This window comes from Tachypleus tridentatus, chromosome 2, assembly GCF_004210375.1.
Source record: "Tachypleus tridentatus isolate NWPU-2018 chromosome 2, ASM421037v1, whole genome shotgun sequence".
In the NCBI taxonomy this organism is placed as follows: domain Eukaryota; kingdom Metazoa; phylum Arthropoda; class Merostomata; order Xiphosura; family Limulidae; genus Tachypleus; species Tachypleus tridentatus.
Genome location: NC_134826.1, coordinates 18,148,859 through 18,166,661, shown reverse-complemented (window position 1 = coordinate 18,166,661; position 17,803 = coordinate 18,148,859). Strand labels below are relative to the sequence as shown.

The 17,803-nt window shown below is 34.0% G+C and overlaps 2 long non-coding RNA genes across 14 annotated transcripts in view; one reads left to right on the top strand and one right to left on the bottom strand.

Annotated features, from left to right (window-relative positions):
- Positions 1–10,960, bottom strand: part of LOC143238908 (uncharacterized) — a 59,022-nt gene extending 48,062 nt beyond the window's left edge. For all 9 annotated transcript variants that reach the window (XR_013020835.1, XR_013020841.1, XR_013020844.1 and 6 more), the window contains exon 1: positions 10,821–10,960. This is a non-coding gene — a long non-coding RNA (uncharacterized LOC143238908). The remainder of the gene's footprint in view (positions 1–10,820) is intronic.
- The window catches only part of LOC143238941 (uncharacterized), a 167,310-nt gene that overhangs the window by 80,780 nt on the left and 68,727 nt on the right, over positions 1–17,803 (top strand). For 3 of the 5 annotated variants that reach the window (XR_013020856.1, XR_013020858.1, XR_013020850.1), the window contains 4 exons: positions 8,263–8,398; positions 9,704–9,817; positions 10,181–10,315; positions 10,852–11,466. This is a non-coding gene — a long non-coding RNA (uncharacterized LOC143238941). Of the gene's footprint in view, positions 1–8,262; positions 8,415–9,703; positions 9,818–10,180; positions 10,316–10,851; positions 11,467–17,803 lie in introns of all 5 variants that reach the window. The other 2 variants (XR_013020855.1, XR_013020849.1) reach the window with 2 other exon arrangements.

Below are 17,803 nucleotides of genomic sequence, written 5' to 3'. Positions count from 1 at the left end.
ATCTCTAAATATTATCTTTGATAAAGAACGTGAGATATAACTTATAAAACTTTAGTCGATGTGTGTGTGTTTTCTTAGAGCAAAGCCACATCGGGTTATCAGCTGGTCCTTGATTTTAGCGTTGTAAATCCGTAGACTTACCGCTGCACTAGTGGTGGACAAAACTTTAGGGCTTAAAACTGTAAAATACCTGGTTCGATATTCTTAGTGGCCCCAGTACAGACACTCCACTGCGCAACTCATGCTAAATGTAAAAATTTGACACAACAAAAAACAAAGAACTATTTTGAAAAGCGGTACCACTGCTCTTATTGGCTTGTTAGAACAATACTTGCGCAATTTGTTGGAGGGTGGTTTTGTTTCCCATTCTTCTATCACCTGAGTGAAACGAACGTTATACAAATTATACCCTTAGTGACGTAAGCGCAACTACAACTAAGGGTTTTATCGCTGTAAATCTGTTTAAAATAAATTCTCATCAGCATCTCAATAGATAAAACAAAATAAAATCAGCTTCTTATGGCATAGGGTATAAGGTCTGGCAAAAATCGATTCATTCTTGTTTCGTCTTTTTACAACTTGGAGAAAGATTTTGTTTTTTTTAAGTTTCGAGCAAAGCTACACGAGCGCTACCTGCGCGAGCCATCCCTAATTTAGCAGCGATAGACTAGAGGGAAAACACCTAGTCACCACCGCCTGCCGCAAAATCTTGGGTTACTCTTTTACCAACGAATAGTTAGATTGACCGTTACAGTATAACGCTCCTGCGGCTGAAAAGTTGACCATGTTTGGTGAGACGGAAATTCGAATCTGCAACCTGCAGGTTACGGGTCGAACACCCTAACCACCTGGCCATGCCGGGCCAGGAGAATCAGTGAATAAAAATTGGATTATATTATATAATATTCTGTATAAGAGATGATAATGTTTATAATTACGTTTAAGTTCGTTATTATGCTACTTACATGACTTCTTACGATGACGATTAGAGCTTGACCCCAAACTAAAATTCTTAATTTGCCCATGAAGTGTTAAGTCAAAATATTCTGTATCGTTAGTATCATGGTTCGTCATAGTACATTGATATATGTTCTTATCGAAACAGTTTTTCATTGTTAAAGTCGTCTAAGTGTTACGTGTTCCCATTAGGGCATTTAAATTATGTCATTATTATGCCACACCTATCACAACCCTATCATTGGGTGAGCTAACGTCATAAATGAATTAACAGTGCGTTTATAGGCACAGCAGGTTGCTTGAATCACATGAATAAAACAGTTGTTTGACTAACAGTTTTAGAAGTAGGTTTCAAGACTCTGTAAAAATTATGTATCCGTAAATAAACAAATACCTCTCTGTAAATACACACATATTATCATGTGTGTATTAACACAAAGTATCATGACGCTGAGGATAAATCGTTTTCTGATTACATATAAATCATAGCTGCTTAGTTATCTTAACTTCGTATCAACGTATCCTGGTATCTATGGCTGACTAAAGTATTGATTCATGGGGTTTAGTTTTGTTATAACTCGTTAAATACTTGTTCGAAGTAAGAGGTGGAACGCTGACCTTCTTATCATGTATATATAAGCCTATCTGGCAATATTGATCGTCTTATCTTATACATATATAAGGCCATCAGGCAAGAGTGATCTTTTTATCATATATGTACAAGCCCATCAGGGATCTTAAACAGCGCTTATCTTTGAAACTTTTGCTTGGTCCTAACTTCCACAGTGACATTGAACATTTTCTATCACTATTCTAAAAAAAAAAAAAGTAAACCAGCCTGCCAGCGAATTCAAATGGATTTGCGTGAGAGGACAGCCAAAAGTGGACAGTCATCACGAGCCAAAGAACTTTGGCACACATCCATTTTCTGAACGCCGCTTTTGGTAAGAAGGAGGCCGTTATCATGTTTTACTGCCATCTATAATTCCTCTTATATAAACTTGCTTCCTGTATGCCTTACATTACTTCTTGAAAAGTACAACTGTTTCCTACTATATGTAGAGACATCGTATAGAAATATTATCCAAAGAAGAACAAACAGCTAATATGTACTTTCTTATTTCGACTGTGTGCTTATTACTCACGATGTCAGGGCAGATCGGGCCGTCACGGTTAATGGAAAATAAATCATTAAAGTGCTTATATTGATGTAATATCACACACTAATATTATTTGTAACTGAACATGAACACAGGAGCTACGGTTAAGCTCTATTATTGTACGCAATTGTAAGCCCGTTCAGTATTATTCCATTTAAATCAATATATTTGCTTACGATATATATGTTTATCTCATTAACAGCTTTGTAATGACTTATTACCGACAAACACGCTTATTAAATAAGGCTTTACATTAGAAATAATACATATGTATGTTGTTGGAATATATAAACACTCTTAGGTGGATATTTTTAAACTGCTTATCTGATTATTATTTTAGCCCCAAACTCTACAATTGGCTTCCAGTATGAAGCCCTGAATTTTACCGTTGTAATTTTGAAGTTTACAATTGCAGGCAACGTTTACTTTTACTTCAAATCTCTAGCGTGTGAACTGTTATATACAGATATGAATTGTGTTCAGCTGTTATACATGATGCCGATAACACTCAGTAAATATACGTTACATTCCTATTAACTTATGTTTTAATGTGTTTGCTATTATCGTTTATGTGTGCATGACGTTTCAAATTGGTTTGGCGCCTTTTTTGTATACATGAAAGCAATTTTAATTCGGTCACACATTTTCTAACTTTACGAACTCATTTTTGAAAGGACTGATATTTAATTATTAGTTTTATTTGAATTTCGGAAAATGATTGGACATTAAGTAAATGAATAAGTAAAAATAAAGAAACCCGAAAAAACGTTTCGGGTGCATTAATTATAGCCTTAATATATTTTCTGAAATGCTAATTCAGTCTTTGAACTAAGCCGACACTGTACTTAATGTTTTTTCCTTGACAATACATGGTCGTTAATCATTACATACATACTATATCGACGAAAATAAAAGGTCACTTGACCTTTAAACCTTAATATTTTTAACCTTTAGAATAAATAAAATGTTTAATCTAAAGGTCTGACCTTCTAGTAAGTATAAGCAAGCTTAACATTGCAAAATATAACAGTTTCGTTTAGGTTACTTGGAGCATTCACGCTTGTGGAACAGGAATGCTAGGGTTGCGTGCTAACCCTATTCCACTAAAAACTATAAGAAAAGTTTATTTGAAACATACCTCACACGCCATGCCTTGCTATTCTCTATTGTTACTCACACATTAAAAACACTAAAACATACTCCAGCTATTTAACCATCAATTATAATACCCTCCAGTTTTAACAATATAACGTTCAGTGGCAGACATTTAAAAATTCTGAATTGTAATATCCGTCAGTGACAATATAGCACTTAGTGGCACAGATTTGATAATTTTAAATTATAATATCCGTCAATGTTAACAATATAACACTTAGTGGCACAGACGTGAAATTTCTGAATGGTAATATTTGTCAACGTCAACAATATAACGCTTAGTGTAACAGATTTGAATATTTTGAATTGTAATATCCGTCAATGTTAACAATATAACACTTAGTGGCACAGACTTGAAATTTCTGAATGGTAATATTTGTCAATGTCAACAATATAACGCTTAGTGAAACGGATTTGAATATTTTGAATTGTAATATCCGTCAATGTTAACAATATAACACTTAGTGGCAAAGACTTGAAATTTCTGAATGGTAATATTTGTCAATGTCAACAATATAACGCTTAGTGTAACGGATTTGAATATTTTGAATTGTAATATCCGTCAATGTTGACAATATGACACTTAGTGGCACAGACTTGAAATTTCTGAATGGTAATATTTCTCAACGTCAACAATATAACGCTTAGTGAAACGGATTTGAATATTTTGAATTGTAATATCCGTCAATGTTAACAATATAACACTTAGTGGCACAGACTTGAAATTTCTGAATGGTAATATTTCTCAACGTCAACAATATAACGCTTAGTGTAACGGATTTGAATATTTTGAATTGTAATATCCGTCAGTGTTAACAATACAAAGCTCACTGGTGCCGATTTAACCATTTTGAATTGTAGTAACCGTTTTCTATTGCACAATGTTTATCTTAGTCTTCACACACTGAAAACTTCATGAGAAGATTAATTAATTATTTTTGATCAATGAAAACATCATGGACATTGTTTGTTTGTTGTTTTTTTTCTCGCAAATGTTTTTGAATTTACTACTTATCAAATTAACTCTTAATATTTTATCAACAAACTACAAACTAAAGCTTAGTTTGATTAATATGTACGCAACACAATATTCTTTGGAAACCACATTTATATTTCACTTACAAACTTAAGATTGTTTTTTTTAATTTTTTCTGTAATGATAATACGTAACTTGGCAATTTTTTTTTACTTCTATTATCTTTGTAAACTTGAAAAGTAGTATAAAAATTAATGATTATTCAAAAAGAGTCGAATATCTTTCAGAATGAAAAGGATCAAAACCTCAGTGGCTGATGACGAATGAATCTGCTGTCATATCAGCTTTAAGCTTACGGTTTATCTATCATGAATTTGTTTCACATTAGCTTTAAGTTTAAGGTTTCTGTAGCAGGAATGTGCTGTCATATTAGCTTTAAGCTTACAGTTTCTGTATCATGAATCTGCTGTCATATATAATTACGACAGAAAGTGTTCGTACCCATTGAGTCCCGAGTACTTTTTTGCTCATAACTTACAAAATATCACGATAGGGCTAATAGACGTAGATATATTATACTAACACACATCTATATAATTTTTTCATGTAAATTAAACGACAAATAAACTGTTAATTAAAAAAATAACTAAAAATAGGAGGAGCTGAAAGTGTTCGCACAGTTCAGAACATGTGATATTCCCATAAACATTTTGTTTAGTTCGGCGAATAAACTACATTATACCATTCCAGAACTAGACACTGGGTTCATAATTATTGGAATTTGGCCAGAAAAATCTACTTCCGGCAATTTAGCGTCGTCTCCGTCATTATCTGCTTGGTCACCATGGCGAACAGGAAACAATTGTCCAGTGATTTAAAAAAACAAATTATTGTAAAATACAAGCCTCAGGATCAACTGCTGACCTCCCTCGTTCCGGACGTCCCACCAAAATTCCAAAGAGAACCAAGAGGAAGGTTCTCAGAGAAGTTAGTAGAAACCCTCGTTTAACACGTAATGACATACAGAAACTGGTAAGGGAAACTGGGGTTGAAGTAAGCACCTCTACAGTTACGAACATGTTACGCTCTTCTGAGTTCAAAGCATGCCGTCCTCGTAGAACTCCATATTTAAAGCCTGTTCATTTAGAAGCACGGTTGAGGTATGCAAAAAAGCATGTAGATAAACCCTTTACCTATTAGAAGAGTATTATTTGGTCAGACGAGACTAAAATCGAGCTTTTCGGCCACAATGATGTTCGCTACATTTTCCGTAAGAAGGGGTAACGAAATCTTCCAAAGAACACCGTCTCTACAGTTAAACACGGAGGTGGCTTGATCATGCTATGGGGTTCCTTCAGCTCTTCTGGTGTAGGCAGCCTTCACCGTGTCAACGGAATCATGAAAAAAGAAGAGTACGTTGATATATTAGGCACTCATATCAAGAATGATGCTCGGAACTTGAGGCTTGGGCGTCGTTGGATCTTCCAGCATGACAATGACCCTAAGCACACATCGAAATATGTGCAATCCTGGTTGCAGAGGAACCATATAAGCATTCTGAAGTGGCCATCGCAGTCACCCTATCTCAGCCCAATTGAAAACGTTTGGCATGAGTTGAAGACCAGGGTCCATCAGCGTCATCCGAAAAACTTGCAAGAGTTGGAGGCCTTCTGTAAAGAAGAATGGAAGGAAATACCAGTCGAGTACTGTCAAACGATCATGGAGGGCTATGAGGAGAGATTGAGCCAAGTAATTCACCTGAAAGGCTACACAACTGACCATTAAAGTAGGCGCATGAACACTTTCTGTCCCTTTTGTGTTTGGTTATTTGTTTATAAACAGTTTATTTATCGTTTAATTTGCATAAAAATTTATATAGATGTGTGCTAGTATAATATTTATAATATACTCTACGTTCATTATCCTAATTATGAAAATTTTTTAAGTTATAAGGAAAACACTACTCACGACGCAGGTGTACAAACACTTTCTGTCGTAACTGTATGTATCACAGAGAATAATAATAAACCGTAATATTTAAACTTACATCTTCTGTATCATGAACCTGCTGTCATATTAGCTTTAAGCTTACAGTTTCTGTAGCACGACTCTGCTGTCATATTAGCTTTAAGCTTAAATTTTCTGTAGCATTAATCTATTGTCATATTAGCTTTAAACTTACAGTTTCTGTAGCATGAATCTGTTTCATATTAACTTTAAGATTAAGGTTTCTGCAGCATGGATATGCTTTCATGTTATCTTTAAACTTACGGTTTCTGTAGCATGATTCTGTTTCATATTAACTTTAAGATTAAGGTTTCTGCAGCATGGATATGCTTTCATGTTATCTTTAAACTTACGGTTTATGTAGCACTAATCTGCTATCAAATTAACTTTGAACTTGCGGTTTTTGTAGAATAAATCTGCTGTCATATTAGCTTTAAACTTGAGGTTTCTGTAGAATGAATCTGTTGTCATAGTAGCTTTAAGCTCATGGTTTCTGTATCATGAATCTGTTGTCATATAAGATTTAAACTTACAGTTTCTGTAGCACGAATCTTCTTTCATGTTAGCTCTGAACTTACGGTTTCTGTAGCATGAATCTGCTGTCATATTAGTTTTAAACGTACGGTTTATGTATTATGAATCTGCTGTCATATTAGCTTTATGTTTGGATTCACACATATACGTGCAGTTACAACATCATTTGAGTATATAATTATTGAAGGAGAGTTAAGCTGTCATGGCCGTCATTCATCCATCATATGCCTAACCATATTCACGTTTGATCTAAATAACTCATCAATATTGTCCCATTTAATCTTTGGATTCTAATCAGGAGCTTCCTCTCGCATCTCACGTGAGGCATAACTTCCAAAGTGTACTCGACAAGTTTAAACTTACTTATATTTCTCCTGATCTGCTATTATTAACACCATCAGCTCAGATTCTGATGAAAGAACTAGTACACAAGATTACACATAAAATGTGCAATAAATCTAAAAGAAAAAAACAAAACCAAAACTCAAGTGATGTTTTTAATAGTTTTCTATTCTTCTTCACGGGAATAAAAATAGTGAATTATTCGAAATCACTCGATTTTTTGGTACCATTTTTCTTTACACTACGCTAGTAGCTTAGAGATTGAAAACCTAAACGTACTTGTTTATTTTGTCACCACACACCTAAATTTTAGAACCAACGCAGTAAGCGGCTCTTCTGTGGTTTAACTTTGGAAATAAACACATTACTTTATGAATTCTGATATGAATTAACACATCACAGGCTCCAGTAAAAGTGACAGGTAGTGAGACAACATCCACTGGTCATGTTATCAAAGACCATTTCTGAAACCGAAGTAGAAATTCATATAACCAACGAAACATTTATGAAACCAAATCACATTTTCGTATACTCAAAGAACATTCGAGAATCCAAAGTATACTTTCATATAGTCACAGAACATTCCTGGAACCAAGCCACACTTTCATGTAAGCATAGAACATTCCTGAAACTAAAATATATTTTCATACAATCAAAAAACATTCGTGAAGCCAAAGTTCACTTTTCTATAATCATTAAACTTTCCTGGAATTTAATATTTTTTCACATAAACAAAAGAACATTTCTAAAACCAAAGCATACGGAAAGTTCACAAATTCAAAGCATACTTTCATATAAATACGGAAAGTTCACAAATTCAAAGCATACTCTCATATAAATACGGAAAGTTCACAAATTCAAAGCATACTTTCATATAAACACGAAACGTTCATAGAGCCAAAGCATTCTTTCATACACGAAACGTTCATAAAGTCAAAGCATTCTTTCATATAAACACGGAAAGTTCATAAATTCAAAGCACACTTTCATATAAACACGGAACATTCATAAGTTCAAAGCATACTTTCCAATAAACATTCATACATTCAAAGTATAATTTCATATAAACGAAGAATGTTCCTGAAACCGCAGTAAGATCATATAATAACTCCTATGTTTGTTTAATTTCAGAGTTGGAGAACCAATACGTCAAATATTCCTTCTCAGCATTCAGGAAATGTTTTTTTGGGGCAAAAAAGAAAATAATTACTGGTTTGACTTCAAGATCAGACGGACTGTTGCTTGGACGTACTTTTTATGTCGACTTGTAAGTTGTTAGCTGTGTTAGTTTGAGCGACTGGAAGATGTTTTTCATAAGTACTTAAGTATATATAACTTATGAAAACAGATTAATACCGTTATCATGATTAGAAAGCTGCTGCTTCTAAAATGTAATTTAGTAGAATTACTACATAATTACGAATTTCTACTTTAAAACGGATTTGAGAAAAAAAAAGGATTGTTTTTAATTTAAGGAGAGATTTGGTTTGAATTTCGCTCAAAGCTACACGAGGACTATCTGCCCTAGCCGTCCCTAATTTTGCAGTGCAACACTAGAGGGAAAACAGCTAGTGATCACCACCCACCGCCAACTTTTGGGCTACTCTTTTACCAAAGAATAATGGGAATGACCATCACATCATAACGCCCCCACGGCTTAAAGGGCGAGCATGTTTGGTGTGAAGGTGATTCGAACCCGCAACCCTCGAATTTACGAGTCGAGCACCTTAAGCCGCTGGTCATGTCGGGCCCACTAAGAAGAGGACTTGATAAAAGCGTACAGTTAAGTGTATTTTGTGTGGAATGAAAACTAAGATTGTGGTGTTGAGTTTCGTTTTAGGTAGCGTGTTTGGGTGAGCAAAAAAGTGTTTATGTGTTACTCAGATGTGTTAAGGCTTTTTGATTTATACTTGTACACTTAGAAGTTTTCTAAGTAGTATCAAGTGTTTATTTATTTATTTTTAGTTTTACAAAATGAGTCGTATAATATTTGCTGAAACTGTTTGGAGCATTGTCGAGATACAAAAATCTTCAAAAGAATTCAATATATAAACAACATATGCGCTGTTTCGTGAATTATAGTGATGAACTGGTTTATTATGTCTGTTGTCTTATGACAATTATATGTATCTTTTGAACAATGGAATATTCCACCTTGGAAAGTGTATATCGTAGACTTTACAATTAGTTGATTTAGTTTCTGTGGTCGAAACTTGACATTTCGTCAAGCGAAATTTTAGTTAAATGAAAACGCAATATCACTTAGTAATTGATAAATAATTAAAAATATTGGTGCAGCTCGTGGCTATACCTGAAATAGCAGCTATATTACACTCACTTAATAAATATGTTTTATTCATGGCTCACATTTGGTGTTTATTTCACTATAACATCGCATACCTTAATAACAATCTTACAGCTTGATGCAGGGAAACAATACTATTTAGATACTCCATAAAAACATACCCAAAAACTTTTGAATTTATGGCTTTTAAAACGAATACATTTAAAAAAGTTGTTTACATAATCCAGTGATAGAATTAGTTTGATAATTATATTTATTTTTCTATAGTTCCCAGTGGAGGTTAGGAGCCACTTTAATATTGTATGAAAAATTTTTCCCTTACAAGATCGTCCCAGAGAAGCCGACACGTGTACGAAAATGTGTTAAAATTCCGTTTCTGAGGTAACACATTTAACACTTATTTTATTACCTTTAGTTCATTCATAATCTATTTTGTGTGTTTGTGAAATAAACCCTTAACTGAATATAAGTTAAGTCGTTAGGGTTTGCTTTTCATTTGTTTGTTTCGTGACAACAAGTTCTTGTATTTTGCACATTTGTGGCTAGGCCTAAGTGTAAATTAGTATTTAGCTTAAAGTAAACATAAGATAATAATAGTGTGAATGTTTTCCCCCTATAGAATGGCTAATTATTTAGTGAAGAATGAATATTATGAAAATGTGTATCAAACATTTTGTTGATGTATGTGTATTCTTCGATAATAATAACATTTCTGAGTAAATACCACTATGTTTATTTCTACAGGTTTTCTCTGTGAAACATAAGAAGCAAGAAGCGCTTTATGAAAATTATGTTACTCTTTTCATTTATTGCCTCTAGTTTCATGTTGCTGTCCCCCCCATCGGTTGCGTGTCCAGATTTAGATCATCAGGGATCCAGGTATAGCAATTCTTAATTCAAAACGCAACACAAATGTTACATTTAACATTTCATCACGGTTAATTTTACATTATTTCGGGTCGCTTGTATCCACTTTTATAGTTATCATAAGAAGATATATATTCCAAGCAAAAAACCCAACTTATAATTCCAAACACAAATCATTCATTCCAAAGACGAACAAACTGGAAAAAAACAGAAACTGAAAATGTAAGGGATAATTTTACTACATCAAGAACACGACTGACTCGGACAACTTTGATTTCGGCCAATTTCTGTTAAATTAAAAACAACAACATCTATTTCAGTCATGCTGTTGCTAATATTAACTATAATTGGATCTACTCTGGAAGACTTGAAACGAAGTTTTAACCTGGGACCAATTTTTAAGTGATTTACCTAATGGCATCAGAGATTTCGTGGATTTTCGTAACTTTAGTCCTAGAGATTAAATTTATTACGCAGTTGAAGCGTGTACTCTATTCCGAAAACGAATGCTACTCACCTGTAATTAAAGGACTCATTTTTTTTTTCAGGACTTCTTTGCTAAAAACGTGAGGTTGTCTTCTTCGGAGGTGATCCTGATGAAAGAGAAAGAACTAACTTCTAGATCCTTGAAAGAAGATCATTGAATAGTTTACGCAACATTTCATCAAGTGAAAACTTCGTCCACTTCGCTTATTTGATGATAAAGTTGTTGTTTATACTTGTGGAACCACCCTCTATTCGCATTGGATATTTTGCCATCACTCACATTTAAAGTAGCCGCGGTAATAGCAGCGCCACCAACCACATTGGTAGTTTTCTCAGACTGGGATGGCTACCTTGTTCTTTCGTTTTAATGATGATCTTAACTTCAACATGAAAATTTAAATTCTCGTCCATCCTATAAGTTTTTTCCACCAAAGATTAATGTCTCTAATTAGTAAAAATGCGATTAAAAAAATCCTGATATTTTATTGTATGTTGTGACAAATAACGTGTTTCCGACATAAACAATCTCATGCCCTTTGTTGAAAGACAACGTTCAACTTAATCCGCCATCTTGTTTTCCTTAACACTGCAGCCACTTTGTGACGTAGTAATTTCGAGTAACACCCCTCGCCATCGAATGCAGTTTGATTTGCAAAAGTATCTTTCCTACCAAGAAGGTAACGAATTTATTTGAATCTGAGACCTTAATTAACATGAATGTATAATAACCATGTACTTTGGTGTGTGTTTACGTCACTTTAGTTTTAGTGGTTCAGTTGTTGCATCTTGGAGTTGCGTTTCTGTGTTGCGTGATTAGTTTGTAGAAGGAAAAAATGCATATTATTTTTATACTTACAACGTAGGCACTTATCCTCTTGTACAAGGTTGAAATTATTTGAGTAAACCGATTAAAATTTCCAATTTAACAGCCAGCCTAACACTTAAGAAACCGCGTGATTATTCCACGTAATCCTGACAAAAAACACAGATTCTTTCTGCCGTGTTAAATAACTCATTTAAAGGTTCTGATATCAAAGCCAGTCAATTCAGAATTGGTTGTTTATTGTGTGTAATCTAGACAAAAATTACGATTTCATCAGCGCCAAAATCACTTTCGCAATGCAAGCGCTTCGACAAAAACTCAAGTTAGTGAAATCAGCCCTGTTTAACTACAGTTGGTAGTAGTTTAGTAGTGACAGAAAGAGAATGAAATTCAAATTTTGAGCAATCTGCGTCCGTTAAAAACATTCTAATAGCATTGAGTTCTTAGGTGACTTGTGAAACTGGCATATAATGTCATTCCCCGTAATGCATATTGCGTTCATTTTTCGTTATGAATACGAAATACACTTTGAAACTACCATAGGTGTATTCCTAGTCATTTGCGACGTTAAACTTCGCTAGCGTTGTTTCAATAATTTAATGGTTTGCATTTTGACTTCCTTCAACTTTTTTCAAACTCGATAGTTTCAAAGACAAAAGAAGAACTTACACAAAGAAAAATGTCTAAAGCTCTCTCCAAAATCGTATAATTTCTCTACGTTTTCTTTTTCATTAAATGCGTTAATTTGTTTACCGACATTTCTAATTATCAAAAACTTGCTCGCCACAGATACACTGGTTGGAAGAAAAAGTACAAACGGACATAGAATATCGTAAACTTTAGGCTAAAAACCAGAAATTTTGTAGTATTTAATGACGTCACTAGATTTTGCTCCATAATGTGTCTTCATATTGCCATAAGTAATTAAGACCAATTTTTAAGAGATTTACCTAGTTGCGGCCGAGTTTTAGTGGACTTGCGGAGCTTTAGTCCTAAGGATTCAATTTGTTACTCAGTTAAAGTGTGTACTTTATTTCAATACTTCCTTCTTTTAATTCTAATGAATCGTTTTAAACCGTATATACAAACATTTAACTAAAGAATCCAGAGTTCAGTTTCCCACGATGGACAGATATAGCATATTGCAGCTTTACGTTAACAATTCACCACCGTTAAAACAACATTCAGTTAAAGTGTATCGCTTGTACTTTATGGTACTTAAGTTTACTTGTAAGTTTTAGTTTATTAGTTATACGTATATAACCAATAAAAATATTCACTTATTTCTACACTTGTTTAAGCAAATTTTGCGTTTATAATATTGTCATTATTTCCAGAGTTCAGAGTTTTCACACTTTGCGTTGTGCGTAAGTTTCTACACTAAATTTGCGGGAAAAAGGACTCATTGCTTTGCTTGACTTCTAGAGAATCTTGAACGAGATTAAATATGTAACCTAGAAGTTTTCACACTTTGCGTTGTGCGTAAGTTTGTACACTGAATTTGCGGGAAAAAGGACTCATTGCTTTGCTTGACTTCTAGAGAATCTTGAACGAGATTAAATATGTAACCTAGAAGTTTTCACACTTTGCGTTTGCATAAGTTTTTACACTGAATTTGCGGTTTACGCTTGGTATAAGAAAATCTTGAAATAGATTAAATATGTAACTTAGGAGATTTCACACTTTGCATTGTGCACAACTTTTCACACTAAATTTGCGGGCAAAAGGATTCATTGCTTTGCTTGACTTCTAGAGAATCTTGAACGAGATTAAATATGTAACCTAGAAGTTTTCACACTTTGCGTTTGCATAAGTTTTTACACTGAATTTGCGGTTTACGCTTGGTATAAGAAAATCTTGAAATAGATTAAATATGTAACTTAGGAGATTTCACACTTTGCATTGTGCACAACTTTTCACACTAAATTTGCGGGCAAAATACTCAATGCCTTGCTTGTCTTCTATACATGATATAAGAGAATCTTGAAACAGATTAAATAGGTTTATGTGTGTAAAGTGTTGGGAAATTATGTTGCAAATTAATTAACATTTATTTATGAATGGTTCTAAAACATAAGTATAAAAGAGTGCACGCTTGTCTGAAAATAACAATACTCAGAGCTTGTTTGTTGAGTTTCAGAGATCTCTCTTGAACCCTGATGTTTTCTAGCGTTACTTCGGGAGTTCAGACTTGCCAATCTGTAAATAATATTGTATTCAAACTCATCACTGTAATAACTATTCCACGTTATTGTCAGAAAGAAACTACTGTAGGTTAGGCCTTCCCTAACCATTTTGCACTGCAGATGAAATTTATAAAAAATGTAAACATTATAATACTCCTAAAGAAAATTACCCAAATTCTCATTTGTAGTAAGGGTTTGTAAAAAAAAAAAAAAAGAGGTTTTTCTGTAATGTACAATGTGACTTTGAGAGAATTACCTTGCAAGACATGTAGCTGTTGTTGGATCTTGAGTTATCTACATATATATTGACTCTCTGTTTAGAATTGTTTTGTTATTAATACTTTTCTACTAGTCGTATTTCTGTTCTTAGATCTGGAATTATTTACATATACATTTTATGAAAGTAAAATCGACTTGTGCAGTCCAGTATATTTTTGTTTCCTCTAAAAAGACGAGATTATCATCCAATACCAAATGTCGCTCACTAAAGAGATATTTGACATTTCGTATGAACTGATATATTCTCACGTAACACCAATAATAAACGTAGTAGATGTAAAGAATCTTTGGAAATTGATGAGATACGGATGTTTAATAAGTCCAGACACGTGAAGGAAACACGTGTTTAAGAATCTACTTGTGTCTTTATGTTTCGAAAAGTACAACAGGATTGTGTGAGCTGTGCTTTACCATTGTATTTATTTGCACAACTATTCTTGGAGTTGTAGTTGTATACGAAACGCCATCCATCTCAACGAAACATCACAACAACATCAGTTATACCGTTGCAGAGGTATTCAGTTTTGTCCCTACCCTTCAAGATGGTTATAATAGTTGTCATGTTATATTTCTTACTTGTTTCGGTGTTTACCATCCAAATATTATTATACTTCTATAGACTGTTATACAATATCTTAGTATTTGGGCTCATATATTTATTTATTCGCGATAAATTCCTTGAATATAAAGCGAAACGATCTTAGATGACATACTAATATGCTTAAATATAACAACAATTGATTGGATGGGAAATGAAACGGACTGAAATAATCATATACACCAAACATATATCGAACAGCAATATTTTTCAAAGCTGAAAACGAAACGTTTTAATAGACGTGTATAGGGCGTGGACCAAGTACTCCTATTTCGAAGGAGCCAAACCTTTTACGGTGGTGTAGGCCTACTTTGTTTTGTTTTTTTCCTCAGAAGGAAAGCAGAAAGAAAAATTTATACCGAACATGCGTTAAAATATGGACATATTTCTTTCCACACAACCTGAATTCGTTATCGTAATATTAACGACGAGTGAAACCAATTAGCAGGTTACGAAATCGAGGCAGAAGTAAGAACACAGAAAGAACTAAACTGACGTGTGATGTCAGTAGGCGTGTGAACCAGAAAACGAAGATATTATTGAAACTATACCTCAAAAGTGAGTCAATTTTAATGATTTCAATGTCAGACATGTCTTTATATTTTTAATTTAGTTTAGTCAAAACCCATATTGGATGTTCCGTGAACGATTTCTTTAGTTATGTTAACATTTTGTTTAAAAAATCCACATTTCTTTACTTAAATGTGCTTTTAACAACGACATATTTTCGTAATCATAAATATAAATTATATTTTAGTGTTGTAAGCACACGTTCTTCTACAAAACTTTGATTTAGAGCATTTCTATATACGATTTTAGTACCAACGGCTATTTCCACAATTTCTATTCAACTGTCATATTACTTTCTTTTTTTTAGGGATAATAAATATATCAAAATACGCGATTTAAAGCTAAGAACCAAAGCATTCTCAAACTAAATAAATTGTTCGCCTATCAAATTTTATGCGTTTATAGTGGCTTTGAATAATAACAGTTTTGTTGTTTTAAAAGCAAAACCGGATAGAAGACAGACATCTTTTTGTTCTTTGATAACTAAACACATTGTTAAGGTTTAAACAATGAAGCTCTCTTTAACTGTTATGATTGGCTTGGTTAGAGAAACTCTCGACGTTACAGGGTAGAACAATGTTACTTGTTAAACGTTGCTAACTATTCAGGCATAGAAAAAGTAGAAATACAATAATATTAAACTAACAGTATTGTATTTGATTGAATTAGTTTGAGTAACAATAACAAGACGTTTATGTATTTATTTTGCGTGGAAGGAACGTATAACTGAGAGTAAATAGTTTGCAATACTAGAAAACTTTATCCGTTTGTATTTGGAATTAAGCACACAATGGACTGTTTGTGCCAACCACGGGTATCGAAATCTGGTTTCTAGCGTTGTAAGCCCGCAGATATGCCGCTGTGCCACTGGGTGCGCTTCATGAGTGACTTCTGAGCATTGTTCAGTTGATTATATGCATGACTAAGAACTATTTCTCAAGAGATCGTGTGTGACTGTTGAGTATTTCTTAAGGGCATGATATGCGAAACTAACACGTATATTTCGATGAGAAATATGCGTAGCTACGGTGTATTTCTCATGGAAACAGCACGCATGACTACTGAGTATTTACACAGAAAACGATATGTATGTTTGTTTGTTTTTTTGAATTTCGCGTAAAGCTACACGAGAACTACTTGCGCTAGCAGTCTCTAATTTGGCAGTATAAGACTAATCAGAGGGAAGGAAGCTAGTCATCACCACCCACCGCCAACTCTTGATACACTTTTTTACCAACGAATTGTGAGAGTAGCCGTCACGTCATAACGTACCCACGGATCAAAGGGCAAGCAGTTTGGTGTGACAGGAATTTGAACCAAGGACCCTCAGATTACGAGTCGAGCGCCCTAACCTCCTGGCCATGCTGGGCCTGTAAATATAAATACTGGGCTTATAAGAAGTATTTGTTCGTTTGGAATTAAGCATAAATCTAAAAAATGAGCTATGTGTTCTGTGCTCTGTCAACCACGAGTATTGAAACCCAGTTTTCAGGGTGTAGATTCACAGGCATATTGTTGTGACACTGGGGGAGGGAGGAAACAGAAATATTTCTAGAGCTCTGACTTTGTATCAGCAAAATAAAGTGGACCTGAGTAATAAACCTGTTAAACTATAACAGGTTAAATATTAGCTCTGGTGGAATACTAAATATACAGGGTGTTCGGAAAGTCACTGTGCACTTTATTAACAGACATGTTTCAATATAGAATACATGAGGTAAATATGAATGACAATTATAAACAATGTTAAAAGTGACCCCCGTTGGCATCAATACAGGCCTGGATCCTTCTTATTTTGTTTCTAAACACCGCTATCAGTTGCTGGATTAAAATAGACTGAATAGACATATGATTACAAAACTGCACAGTGACTTTCCGAACACCCTGTATAAGTATCTTATATAGATGTTAGATAATCAAGTAGAAATCCATAGATGGAAATTTCGCAATTTTTGATATTCTATGAAACATAACATCTGACATAAAATAATTCTGTCAAAACCAAATAGAGAAAAAAATGTTGCAGAATATTAACGGCGTAGAATGTTACTTGGATTTCAGATCTTGAGAGGCTATAATGAAAGTACTTAAACAACAAGTGCACATTTACATGATGTTGAGAAAATCAAGAAAGCACTACATAACATAAGATGACTTAAGTGTGCACCTTTATAAGGCCTAATTAAGGACTAAATGATAACAAATGATGTCAGCAGAAATATAATTGTGACGAGTTAATTCTATATATCCTGTCTTTATCAGACCTGACATGGACAGGTGATTAGGGCGTTCGGCTCGCAACCTGGGGATCGCTGTTTCGAATCCCCCTCACACCAAACACGCTCGTCCTTTCAGCCATTTGAGCGTTATAATTTGACGGTTAATCCAACAATTTGTTGGTAATAGAGTAGCCCATGAGTTGTCGGTAGGTGGTGATGACTAGCTGCCTTTCCTCTAGTCTTACACGACTAAACCAGGGACGGCTAGCGCAGATAGTTCTCGTGTAGTTATGCGTGAAATTCAGAAAATAAACAAACAAAACACTGCTAAATTAGGGA